We start from the raw sequence: 16,205 nt of genomic DNA on the forward strand, positions 1-16,205 counted from the left end.
TCCAGCCACGTCCATACAACATTGTTCGGGACTACTTTGAAATCTCATTCATCTCTACCTCTCTTTCTGCCTGCCCCTCTATGCGCATACCCAGGGCCTTAGCATTTACCTTCCATCCTAAGACTCGCTTCAACCCCGATGGTTCTGTCAATTTCCACGTCCTCTCCCTCATATCTAAAGCGATCCGCTTCCTTTCGATCATGTGTTCAAAATTTCCCACAAACCTTCCTGTCTCATCCGCTTGCCATGATTCATTGATTTAATCATGATCAAATTTACATTTTCATCTCCTTTCACACACACTCCCCGATTCTGTTAAGCTGCTTCTATAGCTTCTGTTTAGAGTTTGCAACAAAGCCGGGTCATTCACCAAAAACAGTTGATTCACCTCCCTTGCTGCCCTACCTCTAGTATGCCGTAGACCAGCCCCTTCGCTCTGCCCTTGCATATACAAGAGTACATCTCCCCTATCACTCCGTCCATAAACACATTAAACAGCCGCGGTGACAACACATACTTGATGCAAACTCGCCTACACTGGGAACCATTCACCCTTTTCCACTTGAACACATATCCTCCCAATCTTTATGTTAGACTTAAGCAACATAAATATAGTATAAGAACAAGACAAGAATCAAATGCATTGCTTAATCATGTTAAACAATTTGACCATTGTATTGACTGGAGTAACGCTAATTCAATTAACTGTGACTCCTTTACCACAGGAACATCATTGGATCTTCTGTTATTAGAGACACAAAGAATTGTAACACTAATATTAGAGAAGGCATATACAAACTGTATAGCTTATCATAGGCAAAACTTGTAAACAGTTCCCCTTTTTTGTCCAAATTATATAATTTCATGATAGGCATGATGCCAGACCCGAACCCCACCATCCGGTAACGCTTATGGCGTCTTAGTCTCTTCCTTGTATGTCAACTGACTCTCTTTAAGTCTTCTATCTCATTCTTGTATCTCCCCTGACGACGTGACCATTACATGAAAGTGCACTTGGGAATTTATCGTGTTTCATTTTCCTCGTGATTATCAGCAACAGAGGCTCAGTCCTCTGATCTTAACGCTACTTCGCTAACGCGGGAAATGGCGAATAGTATGAAAGAAAAAGATACTTATATATATATATATATATATATATATATATATATATATATATATATATATATATATGTGTGTGTGTGTGTGTGTGTGTGTGTGTGTTTAATTACTGTAGCTTATGTTTATCGATAAAACAGAGGAAAATTTTTATTCATTAGGTCCCGTCTCTATAAGTTATATATCGTCTGTGATTGCTCTCGTGTAACGGAGAGAGAGTGTTTACACCCGTGTAGCCCCTTCGCGCGATCTTGTGTAGATATATGCCGTGTCTTTGCTCATATGTGAAGACAAATACACACACACACACACACATACACAAACAATCAGTCCACGTACCCACTTATCGACTAGTCCCGAGGGAAGGATGAACACCTAGGTTGAGTGCAAGTCTACTGCCATACCCAGGATTCGAACTCATGCGAGTAAAACCCCGAGCTGGTTTGTATAGATTCATGATCAGCAACGCTAAGCGCAACACCACGGAGGCCCGTGTGTCTGTGTGCTTATCCCGACTGATTGTGGCATGGAGACTGTGGAATCGGCTGCAATTACAGGTATCATTATATTAAGATAGAATTATGCAGGTATTTTCACTTACCTGTTGGATATGTGTCTGTGATGTTATTGTGGACATAAATGAATTTTCATGAGAATTAACATAATATTCGTATTTTTCCTTCTAGTCTATCTACTAAGCGTAGTATTCATTTTGTATAATCGGTTCCTCTCACTGTTTTAAGTAAATCACAATGAAGCTTTGTGAATGTTTTACACACATTGTAGATATGCATGGATGGCCGTAGATTTTTTTTTCACAAAACTGATCTTGCGTTGAATGTTACGCTTCCCGATCATTATTCGTCACAAACAAACGAGATATAGATATGATGTTGATTCAGGTTGTCGAGGCGTTCACATATTGTTCGACATGCTAATTTCTGCCTTCTTGTAGACATAAGATATCTGGTTTTTTGTTTTTTTGAGGTGGAGAAATGATTTTTATCTAATTTAGAAAAGTTTCTGAACCCACCGCCGCCAGCACATGACGCGCTACCCGTGCGGGGTTAGGGTAGTGGACGGCTACGAATGAGGCTATGCGGAAATGTTATAGAAAATGACTCGAGTATTTTGTGGAAGATACAATGGTGATTTAAAGAACTGTTGTTATGGTTGGAAGCCATGATATTTTGAACCTATTGCATCATAAATCTTTAGAAGACTTATCAAGACATGATGGTTATCTGAAATTGTTCTATGACGGAACTAAAGCGGACAGTATTTTAACACTGAAGCCTCGTAAGTTGTTATTACGCTTGTAGCTGCAGTGACGTGGTCGTCAGATACAGGAGAGTCCTTCCTGTGTTCACACTTGTTTAAGCGCTAAAACTCTATACTTTCATTTCACATTTTCCTTGGTTGAGGGTACACGCCACAATGACACATCCACATCTACATCTCTCGAACACCAAACTCAGCTCTGATGATCCACCGGTTGAAGACGCGTGTCATAGCCTTGCCTTAGGGATGTGCGGAGCTAAATGTATGCAGAATGTTTGCCTCTGATAACTCATCGGTGAAATGCCATGATTCATATATGATTTTGACCAAAATAGGACAAAACGATCGCTGGGCCTCTTCCCATGTTTTATGACCGAAACTACCGACAAGATGTGAGGGCGGGTGTACCTGGTGAAGAATATGTACTTTTGTACCTGGTTAGTGAATGAATGTATCTGTATCTTGAGCTCAGGTCAGCGTTTGTATATACTTGTACCTGACCAGGTCTGTAGATGTGTGTATTTGTACATGACCAGGTCAGCGGATGTGAGTCTTTATACCTAACTTGGTCAACAGTTGTCTGTACTTTTACCTTACCAGGTCATCGGATGTATGCTCTCTTACCTGAGAAGAGGATCAGGTCAACGGATGTGTGTACTTGTGCCTATCAGTAATCAGATCACCAGTCACGTGTCCTCGTATCTGGGGAAGACCAATCCAGCGGATGTACGCGTCTTCACCTGGGAGAACTAGGACACATATATCCGTGCCTGGAGAGGGCCGAGTTCAAGGAAGCTGGCCATCGGGCGTATATCGTCCATGTTCAGTAGAGGACTAGGCCAAGGGCCTGCCAGGCTTCTCAGAATACCATTCAGGGTGATATGAAGACGGATGATAACCGAACCCACGCGTCAGCCCATCTAGGACAACGATCTTGCCGCATCTTTCCACGTCTGTGTACCATGACTTGGATTCCCTGACGTGCTGGTACAGCTCTTAACTTTTTATGACATGGTGCTGTTCCGATGACATAACTTGTATGAATATGTAATAATGATAGTAATGATATAGTACTTATGGTAGTGGTAGTAGTAGTAGTATTAGTAGTAGTAGTGCAGTAGTCTTAAATAGTTTATCAACTTTAAGCAGCCATTCGGCTGAAAATACACAGTTGAGATATTACAGAACTGAGTGGTCCAAAAAAGTAACTAGTTAACTAATCATAAGAGAGCTAGTGGTCAAAGTAGGGCTGGATACTTCTACCCTTGATGAAGCACATGAATGAGGTGTTTCTGAATGTCTTTTATTTTCCGCTTTACATAACAACAGTGTGATGTGGAGGGATTCGATTTGTATCACTTCCAATCCTTCGTATTGCTCATGAGGGTAGATGAATCAATAGACCTTTTTTTCACTGAAGGTGAATCGTTCCCAGGGAAAGGCTGTCACCTGCGTCTTTTTTTTTTTTTTTATTCGATCTTGCCAAAAAGGCAAGATATAAAAACCAATCCTCAGTCATGGCCAGCAGATATGAAAAATAATGAGTGCCGGAACAAGAAATAAAGCAAGGATTGATTTGAGCTCCACAGGTGTTTACAGAATAAACTCTGAAAGGTGGAAAAGTTACTGAGGGAGGGACACGCAAAAGCAGGAAGAGAATATCGTGGTCTCACTTTGCCAGAAAATATGGTACCGTAACGATTCATCCTCGTGTGGCAAGACTTTACACAGAAACTATGGGAAGTGATGGCCAGAAGCGTGATGCAGGTCTAGGCTGGGGCACAGGCAACCAGCTTACGAGATCAATGGCTGAAGTAACACGCCCCAAAAGACCGGAGAGAGGAGTGCAGTATCTGGAGGGATGATTGAAAAGAGGTGACACCAGTAGAGTTAGTACGGCGCAAAGCTTCGGATTCCACTTTGGATAAAAGAGAGAGGTGGAAGAAGAGGCTCCCCAGATTTGCTAGCGGTACACCACATTGAGAGAACGAAAACCTGCAAACATGGGATTGCTCCTCATAAGAAAGGTAATTGTAACACCTATGCAACACCTCAAGATTGTGAGAAGCAGATTTTGTGACGGTTATTATGTGCACGGTAAACTAACCGTTGATGCTGGCACAAATCAAATTAGTATTATGTGAGGTTTCCGGGACAAAGTCTAAAATATGTTTGTGTCCAACATATTTATGTTATTACAGGTTTCTGAATATCATGAATAGGCAACGAGTGAGATTGTGGGGAAAATATAGGTAGAAAATTTCTTTTTTTTCGCATTGTTGAATTTAACCGGTTACAGGTCCGAATTGACAGGAAATGTCTACCGAGAGAAAAAGAAGGAAGGAAATTAGAATACCAGAAAGAGCGGATCGATTAGTTAGGGAATTCGATGTATGTCGATCTCCTCGATAAAAAGGAAGGAAGGTCGAATTACGGAAATTAGGTTCTTTTTTCTTTTTTTTGGTTAAGATCCAGAAATATTTATCAACGGAAGTGAAATAGGTACACTTTCTACTAAGGCGTTCATGACGACGAACGAGTTCTGCAACGGTCGCGAGCGAACATGAAGAGAGGAGATTCTTGACCGAGAATGCACGTTGACGTGCAAGCTACGTACATAAAGTGTCGTGATCTACGTTGTCACCGACGTAGAACTACGTACATGATGTGTTGCGATGCACGTTGTCACCGACGGGGGATGGTGTAGCACGTACGTACACCCAGGTTTCGTCTGTGATCGTGAGGGCTGACGACCCTCGGAGCCGCTGTTCCTCCGCACTTTGTGTTTATCAGATGCCAAGAAGCGCACGCAAAGCCTTTTAATTTTCCCACCATATGTATGTTAATATTCACAGTGATATTCCTTAGGAACTAATGCAGTATACGTGCTAGGGTTTGAGTTACAGGCCTGCTGGTCACTAGTATCAGTGGAAAATATTTATAGAAATGATCATAAAAGTTATTTTTTCCACTGAAATTGGTCATCCTATTACCATACCCGTGTAGCCCAGCTCCCGCTGGGAAGTAAGGTGTTACTTTTATCGTTCATCTTTTCTGCTACTTACGTCAAAATAGTAGATTGCTCTGACCTTGAGGTAGCAGAGCGTCATTTCTGATTTACGGAGTGCTATGGGGCGAGTTTATCTGTCAGTAAATGACACATCATCAGCACGCTCGCTGTTACTGGCAGATCTAAAAGGGGGGATAATAACTTGAGGCTAATCAGGGGTTATGGCTGTGAGTGATGTCTGTGGTCAGGGAGGCGGTGGAGGGAGCCGTGATGGCCGGGCAGGCAAACACCGGATGCTTCGGGCAGTGGTCATGACTGACTGCCTGCCTCACCTTCCTGCGGCCCCTCTCAGCGCACCCATCACTCACTGCTGCACTAGCCTCCGGTTGCTTTACAGTCCCTAAATTTGAGTTCAGCCGTAATTTGTGACTTTCCCAGCCAGGTGAAGACTGCCACAACCCTGGAAAACTTTCGCCTTGTAAATATACTAAAATTAAAGACTTTTAAGACTTAAGTTCTCTGGAAAGTATAAGTTTATTACTTTAAGGATTTCACTGTGGATTAAATCGCCTTTAACGCCCAAGGTTCATGAAAAGTGGCCTAATAATCAACAGTGCGGCATTTTGCAAGACTGTTCTTAAAGTATGGCACGGAGTCTGGGGGTATGAGCTGTACCTAGGTCAAGCCTTTTGTCAGCTTTGCAACAGCTACAGCTCTTATACAGCAAAATGCACGTCACATTGTAAAGCCATATTTCTGATCGCATCCGACTTATATCACATTACCTAAACGTTTTCATTTAGGTTAGGCGATAAGTCGAACCCGGAGTCCCCTAATCAATCATGAGCATGTTATTGAGAGTATGTAATATTCATATGGAAATCAGTCCAAACTTTCACCTTGCGCTCGAGAATCGAATCCGGACCACCGAGAATGGTATGTGGACAGCGTTCCCCTGGGCCAACGATGGGATAAAAGCTGTCTTTCCTAAGACAAGTCTCTGTGGTCCGTGGTCGATTCATGAGCGCGAAGAGGAGAAAGTGTTTGGCTTGATTTATATGCGAGTATTACATGATCTTAGTGAGATGTCCATGAATGATATAAGGCACTACGTGCCGTCTTAGATACAATGAAAAATGAATATTACTGAGCATTATACATGACAGCTAGAGACTGGGTGTGAACGGATGTGGCCATTGTTGTCTTTTCCTAGCGCTGCCTCGCGCGCGTGCGGGGGGTGTCATTTCATGTATGACGGGGTGGCGACGGGAATGAATAAAGGCAGCAAGTATGAATTATGTACATGTGTATATATGTATATATCTGTGTATATATATGTATACGTTGAAATGTATAGGTATGTATATGTGCGTGTGATGACGTGTGTATGTGGGTGGGTTGGGCCATTCTTTCGTCTGTTTCCTTGCGCTACCTCGCTAACGCGGGAGACAGCGACAAACTATGATAAGATAAAGAATATATATATATATATATATATATATATATATATATATATATATATATATATATATATATATATATATATCAGACGACCAGTTTTCTTGTGACATTATGACTAATCAGCTGTGTCAATCATGTTTACCAGAAGCTGCAACAAAATTCTTGTAAACGTGACACATTCCCTGAGAAATGTGTAAGCAGACAGGAGAGAGAGAGAGAGAGAGAGAGAGAGAGAGAGAGAGAGAGAGAGAGAGAGAGAGAGAGAGAGAGGAGAGAGAGAGAGAGAGACGCCAATGGCGAACATAGAGTCTTGTGGTGCTGTGTGCAGTTGACGGGGTACTAGTGTACAGGTCGTGCTCTGTGAAACAACATTACTAAACGTGATGTGAGTTTTGTTATGATTGGTGCATGACGCGGAAAATTAACACTGGACACGTTTTACGCTTCATTGCAATTTGTAAATAGTTTCCGGAAACGTATCTATCATGAATATTGTAATTAATTGCCTGTCGAATATATACAGGAATTCTGGAATACAGGGTAGCGTTGCTGACCATGACGCTTTCACGGGCCGCCCAGGGTTGAGCGCTTATCCTCGAAACGAGGTTGCGGCATCCGGTTCACAGTCATCCCAGCTGTTCATCTTCCTCGAGGTTAAATATATGATATATATGATATATATATATATGTATATATATATATATATATATATATATATATATATATATATATATATATATATATATATATAATATTTCATCGCCTTTTCCTTCTTCAGCGAAGCAGCGCCGGGGAACAGACGAAGAACAACCCATTCACTCATATACACGTATATACATAAACGCCCATACACGTACATGTATGTATATATATATATATACACATACATGTACATACACTTACCCAGACATATACATATATACACTTGTACATGTTCATGCTTGATCGCATCCATCTGGCGGTACCCCGCCCCGCAGGAATCAACATCGCTATCCCCTGCTTCAGCAAGGTGTCAAAAATTTGAATGTACCGAAAACACTTCAATATCCTGTCTTATGTTCAGTCTTATTCTAATCAAAATATTAATGTTAAGAAATATGTTTTCATTTCTATGTCTCAATAAGGTAATAATATTGTAGACTCAAAATGTTTAAATACAGTGTTTGAAGCAGTCAACATTGTTTATTTAACCACCCTGTAGACGAGGAGAAACGCTTTCACCATCATAATTACGAAATATTTTGAAAAGTAATTATGTGGAATCTTGTTTAATTGCTTGTTTTTTTTTTTCTATAATAGAAAATAGCCATGGGTTTTAGATAAGGTAATGTGCAATATGCACACAGAGAACATCCGGGGCTCATGACACATCTATACCTGGCCAGCTACCAATAGAAAGCCTAGTTGCGCAGCAGGGAATTGCACCGGTGTATCAGACCAGCCAGGCTGTGTGGGCCTGAGGGCTGTGGCTTCCGAAAGCTTGATCAACCAACGACCCAATCCAGCGGCCTGTATCACCCCGGGCTGTGGGGTTGAAGACCCGCCGGAAGACATCATGTAATCACCAGGACGGATATGATCTGTCAGAGGCATTTGACGACATAACCTCTTACACTGACAAACGGTCATGCAGAAATCTCTCATCCCTGCGCACCGTCGGATCACAGGACCATGGCGCCTGTGTGTTTGTGTTGTCCCCTATATATGTTATCTGGTATCCCCAACTCGTATTACTTTGAAAATGTATAAAGAACAAGCTATATTCTAGAGAGTAACGTTGTGTAGTCCTGTTGAGCATTAGGTGCCTTTAATAAAAGCGTTATTCTTAGACGTAGACACTTTTAAAAGTGTCATAAGCCGATCATTGAACGGATTCTTGGGAGATAGCTTCGCCGTCAACCCCCTCCCCTCGAAGACTAACCGTCCATAAGGTGGGCGGAGTCTTCCCACGTTACGTCATATCACCTCTCAGTCCATCGTCTGTCCCCTATGTTGCAGGATGCACTCACAGTAGTCTCAATAATTGGTCCGGATGAGTAATACGTAAAACATCTTGCAAGATTTCTTTTCCTGACTTACATTGTTAGTGCACGTCAAGGGAAAATATTAAATGCAAGGAAAAATATTTACAAATTTTGGAGGAAGTGGAAAAAGATCTTATAAAGTGCCAGGTTATAGGTATTAGGAAAGAAATGAGAGGGTAGAGTTCCAAAGCTTCGAAGTGTAGGGTAAAAAGCAGGTTCCAAAACGGCCCATTCTTGAGTTGCCGATGGTCACAGTAATCATGTAACGCAGCAGCTTGCTGAGTATTGCGTGATCTAGCTAGTGGTGGGGCACACAAGCAGCCAGCCCTCGGGAGCATAAACCGAAGTAATATCCAAAAAGGAAGGAAAATGAACCAGCATTGTGGCTCCGGGCAAGTGGGTTAAGTTCTGAAGGATGCGTAGGAGAGTTGGTAAGTTTGACGGCATTCGACTCTGTCAAGTAATGATGCAGGGCTAAAACCACCCCCAGATGTGAGAGCAGTACTTCATACAAGGATGGATTTTTGTATAAACGGAGCAACTGTTCAGGAAGGGGAATTTCGGCATCGAAACAGGGTTTTCCCATTTTCATAGAGGCAGACTCAGCTATTTTCATAATGTGAGATTTCGAGGTTAGTATGGCTGTTACATTAAAGTAATAAGTATGTTCACTGAGGCAAGAGATGGAATTATGGACCCGTTAAAAGGAGAGAGGGAGGTTGTGAGGAATGTTCGATAGAGTTGGGTAGGAACTGGGTCTTGGAGGCATTAAACTTAACCAGATTTCGTCTACCCCCCTGAGATAACATATAAGTCTGAGTTTATTGAGAAAGTTGTTCCGAAACGAGATGTAGATCGCATGAAAGGAGCATATTTGAATGATGTGAAGGAATACATTGTTCCAAGTCGCCACCATATGAATGCATTTAGATTTTTGTAAAAGAAGGAAACTTGATACAAAGGTGAAAAAGTGTAGGGGACAGCACAGAACCTTGAGAGACACCGCTGTTGATGGAAAAGGCCGATCCATCAACAATCACGGGGAAAGACTATATATATATATATATATATATATATATATATATATATATATATATATATATATATATATATTTTTTTTTTTTTTTTTTCTGTCAAACTAGCCATTTCCCGCGTTAGCGAGGTAGCGTTAAGAACAGAGGACTGGGCCTTTGAGGGAATATCCTCACCTGGCCCCCTTCTCTGTTCCTTCTTTTGGAAAATTGAAAAATAATAATGAGAGGGGAGGATTTCCAGCCCCCCGCTCCCTCATATATATATATATATATATATATATATATATATATATATATATATATATATATATATATATATATATATATATAATGTTTGTGTGTGTGTGTGTGTGTGTGTTAAAGGACTCCACCTTCTTCAGGTTACAATGCAAAAGGAAAGTCACCTTCGCGGAGGCTGTCTTCATCAGTTTACGAAGCAGAGCGCAGTCTCTTGAAAGATGATACACACTAGAACTGAGTGGCCATACTGTAAATTAGGAGGCGACTTTAATCAAGAGTAATATATGTCATATCTTACAGTGAGCCGCTGGTGCTGTAGCAGGCGTTAGTGCAGGGAAGGTCGACCTTCAAAGATATAACTGCACATCCTAGTACAATATTGATACGACGCCAGAACAGTTTCCTAAGTTGTGAGTTAGTACTCCTGACATTATCTTACAGCGGCATTTGCTAACAAGTAGATGGTAGACAGTGGGGTCACAGAGGGAAACTGTGATCTCACTTTCTGGATTATTCATAAAATTCTGAAGTGGCATACCACAAGAACTAACTCACGCGACTGTTTACTTGAGGTAAGTACAGATAACCTTCCTACAACCTTTCTTCCCTTCAGGGGTTGGGTTCACAGACACCTGCGGAACCTTGATTTATTTCTAATTTCTTTTCCTGTTTCTTTTTTCTTTCACTTGAGAAAGATGTTTTGCCCTGCTCGGTCGCACTCTACAGAATTTGCTTTTAGAGGTATAGAAAGTTTACCGTCTATAGCAAAAGTAGCTTAGAGGCGAGGCGAGCAGCTGGTTCAGCAATTCAAAAATCAAATTATATATATATATATATATATATATATATATATATATATATATATATATATATATATATATATATATATATATATATATAGATATATATATATAATCCCTTATTTTCAACACAACTTTATATTGCAGTTTGATCTGTCGTCTAGGATTTGCCAGTGTCGGTCCCACCTCCATACCGCCTTATGCTGGGGGCCGGCAAGTCTTCTCAGTAGATGTTTAAATGAAATCCAGTTATTAACCCGGGTGTTGCCTCTCTTGTTATCTCCGTGCCGCAAGTACCATTATAAGATAAATATAAATGATTTAATGCAGAATGACATTTAAGTAATCAGCACCCGTAGGTGTTAAATACTTAGTTACTGCTTTCAGAACGATTGCTCGTCTAAAAGTATCTGCCTTGAACTTATTAATCCCCACATGATGTTATCTTCAGCCTTGATGGAATTAAAAACAGGTCTCGCTGCGTACCACGAAATCGTACTAATGATTCACGATACGAGGGAACATCACCATCTGAGCTAACAAGCAACCTCTGAACTGTTGTTGACCAACTGGCGTGTACAGTTACAGCCTTCTTGACTTTCTTGTATTTGGCAGGGGATGAGGAAAGTCTTTATTGTCTGGCTTTAATTAAACTGGTCCTCACACAGGTTTTGAGACACCAAACGTACCCATCCGTCCAGCGTCTCTGACACTCACTAGATGCTCATCCTTTTAGGGTTTCCTCACACTGTCTCTCTGGCTGCTCACCACACAGGCGTTTCCTTACTCTGGCTGCTCACCACATAGGGGTCTTCTCGCACTGCCTCACTGTGACTGCTTACCACACAGCCTCATTCTAGCTACTCACCCCCCCAGGGGTTTCCTCACACTGCCTCACTCTGGCTGCTCACCGCCTAAGAATTTCCTCAAACGTCCCAGTCTCTGTTTATCAGTTCCTCCGAGTAATCTTTCCCTGTATATACATTTTATACCCTCGCACATTCTCAACAGTTCATTATGGTTCTCCGTGTTATAACGGTCAGCGTTGCTGATCATGACGCATTCATGGGTCGCCCGTGGTCGAGTTCTCATGGGTTCGAACCCTTAGTACAGCAGATCGTCCACAGCCATCCTAGCTATTCATCCTTCCCTAAGGGTTGGTTGATGAAATGGGTACCAGGGTTAGACCAGGAAATATATATACATATATATTAGTTTATAAGATGGCTTTGATTAGGGCATTCAGTTGCCCGTGCCGTCTAAGCGTAAATAAAAGCCAAAACCTTTTTTACGTTATTCCTTGCATACGACCCAGCGTATGGCGTATAGAGAAATGATATCCCCGTGACCCCATCCAGATACACACACACACAATTAGCTGAGGCACAACGATGGTGCAGAGTGAGATCGGCTGGCAACATGTCCCAGATCTGAAGTAAACTCCCAACATCTACAGACCATGAGCCTTTATCATCAACTGTTCTTGATTTCTCGCATCGCGTAAGCGAGGCAACATCAGAAGCGAAGGGGCAATAGTCTGGTTTGCACACACCTCTCTCGTTGTCATGTATGAAATGCTGAATCAATGGGCTTTTAATGTAATGACTTAAGCATACGTCTCAAAAATCTGGTCATCACAGCCAATCTGGTTCTTCTATGTACATTTTGGTGAATCCCTGTTGAAGTGTTCGGGAGTCTGCTGTGCCTAACAGCCCAGGTTGTTGGGTTGGGTTGTGGTCGACCAAGCTGTTGGAAGTCGCAGCGCAGCCCTCAGAATGTATGTTTGGAAGGCCACAGCTCTGTTCTTTCTCCCATCTATTTTGTTTCCATATATAGTCGTTTTATCACTCGTAAACTATACAGAGTTACCCAGGGATGATAACTTGCAGTAGCCTCTCATCCTTACATAGCACAGCTTCATTCGAAGATAACATTACCGCCATCTCTTCTACTGGTCAGGTCGTCACACTTCCACGGTTCACAATTAGGGATTGCGACCCATTCATGTTCACAAGTGGTTCCGATTTCATAGCCAGGCAGCTGATGGGAGTGCTGAAGCCACGTATCAGTGAATCAAAGACACTAGAGCACTTATTCTGTCTCGCAAACATCGCCACTTTCAGCCAACTTCGTTCATCGAGAAAACTTCAGTATACCCCATACATCTTCGTCGAAAGAAAATGGGAAATGCCTCTCCCTTCCGTCATTCTAAATATTGATCCTTTTTGAAAGTCTTGTTCATCCGTACAAAAAAAAGAATAAATGTAGGTACTGTACTCGAAGGCGTCTATCTGGATGGGGTCGCGGGGATGATAGAATTTCTCTATACGCCATACGCTGGGTCGTATGCAAGGTTGCGTTTCATGAACTGTGTTGTAGATTATTATTTTCTTTCTAGTTGGCACACACACGCACAACACACACACACACACACACACACACACACACACGTCTGTAATGAAGCACCAGCAATGTGTCTCGTATCTTGGATGTGGTGGAGGGCGCATGCGGGACCAACCCACCTCACAGTCTGTACACGCCCGGTAGTACACCCAACACTGGTGCTCCTGTGTTGCTGATGCATACCAGTGCCATTAGAAAAAAAAAAAAGAAAATACTGTCGTAAGTTTCTAGGTGCTTGTCGAAGGACGGGAGCGCTGGAAGCTACTGGAAAATCCAGCTCTGACAGATTCTGGAATGAACTGTTGAAAAAATAAGTCGGCCCAAAACTGAGCAAACTTTTCCGTTTGGAGATTAAAGTTGGCGTGATTTTTGGTCAGTCTTAACAACGATGAATTAGGTATTTTAACTGTTGTTATATCATGGTTTTGTAACTAGTTGCAGAATCCGATGGCACCAAAAACATTATTATTATTGTTATTATTGATTTATGATTATTCTTATTGTTAATCATTATTGTTATTGATTTCATTTCAATATTGTTATCTATTATCATTATAATTTTTCTTTATTATTATCAATAGTAGTTGTAGAAGTAGTTGTAGTAGCAGTTGTAGTGGTAGTAGTAGTAGTAGTAGTAGTAGTAGTAGTAGAAATAGTTATTGTTGGTTTCATCCAATTCCCTTATAATACTTCATGTTATCTGAAAATGTATGACGCACTAGATGAATGTTGGGATATCTGCGGTGGCCTCAGGCACGGCTGGTGTTACCCCTCCCCTGGTCTCAGGCACGGCTGGTGTTACCCCTCCCCTGGTCTCAGGCAGAGCGCGTGTTACCCCTCCCCTGGTCTCAGACAGGGTTAGTGTTACCCCTCCCCTGGTCTCAGGCAAGGCTGGTGTTACCCCTCCCCTGGTCTCAGGCAAGGCTGGTGTTACCCCTCCCCTGGTCTCAGGCAGGGCTGGCGTTACCTCCCCTGGTCTCAGACAGGGCTGGCGTTACCTCCCCTGGTCTCAGGCAGGGCTGGTGTTACCCCTCCCCTGGTCTCAGACAGGGCTGGTGTTACCCCTCCCCTGGTCTCAGACAGGGCTGGCGTTACCTCCCCTGGTCTCAGACAGGGCTGGCGTTACCCCCTCCCCTGGTCTCAGGCAGGGCTGGCGTTACCTCCCCTGGTCTCAGACAGGGCTGGCGTTACCTCCCCTGGTCTCAGACAGGGCTGGCGTTACCCCCCCTGGCCTCAGACAGGGCTGGCGTTACCCCCTTCCAGCACAACCTGATCATATTTAATGTTCAGTAAACATACTTGGGCGGGTCTTTCTTGCGAACCTCGTCGCACGTAATGGCCCGGAGGCAAACAGTCTTGCAATATTGAAGCTGCTCGTTGCATTGGCGTGTGTCATTATTTGGGTTATTTAAGAAACATTAGCGTCAGGAGGTGTGGTGGTGGTGGAGGAGCTGTGGGAGTGGGTCGACCACGCAGTGGAGCACAAGTTGTGTTGCCTCTCTCGTTGGTGATTCGTTGAGGATTATATGAGGCGGAGTGATCATTAGTCTTGATCGACTGAGAAGCTGCACGAGCTAAACTCAGCCGTTGCTGGACTCGATAAGCTCAGACGTTGTTGGACGCATTGTCGTCAGACTTTAGTGGACGCATTAAGCTCAGACGTTGGTGGACGCATTATGCTCAGACGTTGGTGGACGCATTAAGCTCAGACGTTGATGGACGCATTATGCTCAGACGTTGGTGGACGCATTATGCTCAGACGTTGTTGGACGCATTGTGGTCAGACTTTAATGGACGCATTAAGCTCAGACGTTGGTGGACGCATTATGCTCAGACGTTGGTGGACGCATTAAGCTCAGACGTTGATGGACGCATTATGCTCAGACGTTGGTGGACGCATTATGCTCAGACGTTGGTGGACGCATTAAGCTCAGACTTTGGTGGACGCATTATACTCAGACTTTGGACTCATTAAGCTCAGACGATGTAGGACGAATTATGCTCACACTTTGGACGCATTAAGCTCAGACGTTGGTGGACGCATTATGCTCAAACGTTGCTGAACACTGGGAGCTCAGCCTTTGTTGGACTCTTTAAGCTCAGCCGTTGATGGACACACTGAGCTCAGTCTTTGTTGTGCTCAATAAGCTCAGCTGTTGCTGGACACGCTTAGCTCAGCCGTTGCTGGACACTCGGAACTCAGTGGTTGCTGGGCACGCTGAGCTCAGCCGCTCACTGTGCCTCTGGTAATGATGTCCTCTGACTGAATACTTGACAAACTTTATTACCAAAGACATTATGAATATTCTTTCATGCATGTTATTATCTGAATGTATGCATGTATGAGAAAAGGGACAGAGCCATACCTTCGTGGGACTCCATCTCTTGACCTTCCTTGATAGCTTTTTCAGTATCTGTTGACTGACAGTATTCAAACTCCAGCTCAGATGAAAGTTGTCAACTTCAAAACAACGTAAACTACATCGTTATGACTACCGCGTCACTCAAACGATGCTGAACAGTCCAACTTCAAAACAAGAGACCCTAACTCCATGTGCAACAGCAACATAATATAGATCTCTCACTCGCCACCATCTTACTGAAAAGACGATGATGATGATGATGATGATGAAACATATCCATGACCCTACAAGACGACAGATAACAGAAGCCATGTACAAACGAGAGCATAATCCCTTCATAAACTACCAGAGAACAGGACATGCTTGGGCCATAAGATTAATCTCACCCACAGTCTAGATGACCCACTCTCTACCTCCAGATGCTCTAGAGACCTCGAGCAAAACCCCACCATCGAGGTCGACCCTCGACCATC

The 16,205-nt window shown here is 42.8% G+C and overlaps 1 long non-coding RNA gene across 1 annotated transcript in view; it reads left to right on the forward strand.

The window, feature by feature from the left end:
- The window catches only part of LOC139757120 (uncharacterized), a 23,002-nt gene extending 14,958 nt beyond the window's left edge, over positions 1-8,044 (forward strand). The window contains exon 2 of the long non-coding RNA XR_011714512.1: positions 2,998-8,044. This is a non-coding gene — a long non-coding RNA (uncharacterized lncRNA). The remainder of the gene's footprint in view (positions 1-2,997) is intronic.
- Positions 8,045-16,205: the final 8,161 nt, after the last annotated feature.

The sequence above is a fragment of the Panulirus ornatus genome, chromosome 24, assembly GCF_036320965.1.
Source record: "Panulirus ornatus isolate Po-2019 chromosome 24, ASM3632096v1, whole genome shotgun sequence".
Taxonomy (NCBI): Eukaryota; Metazoa; Arthropoda; class Malacostraca; order Decapoda; family Palinuridae; genus Panulirus; species Panulirus ornatus.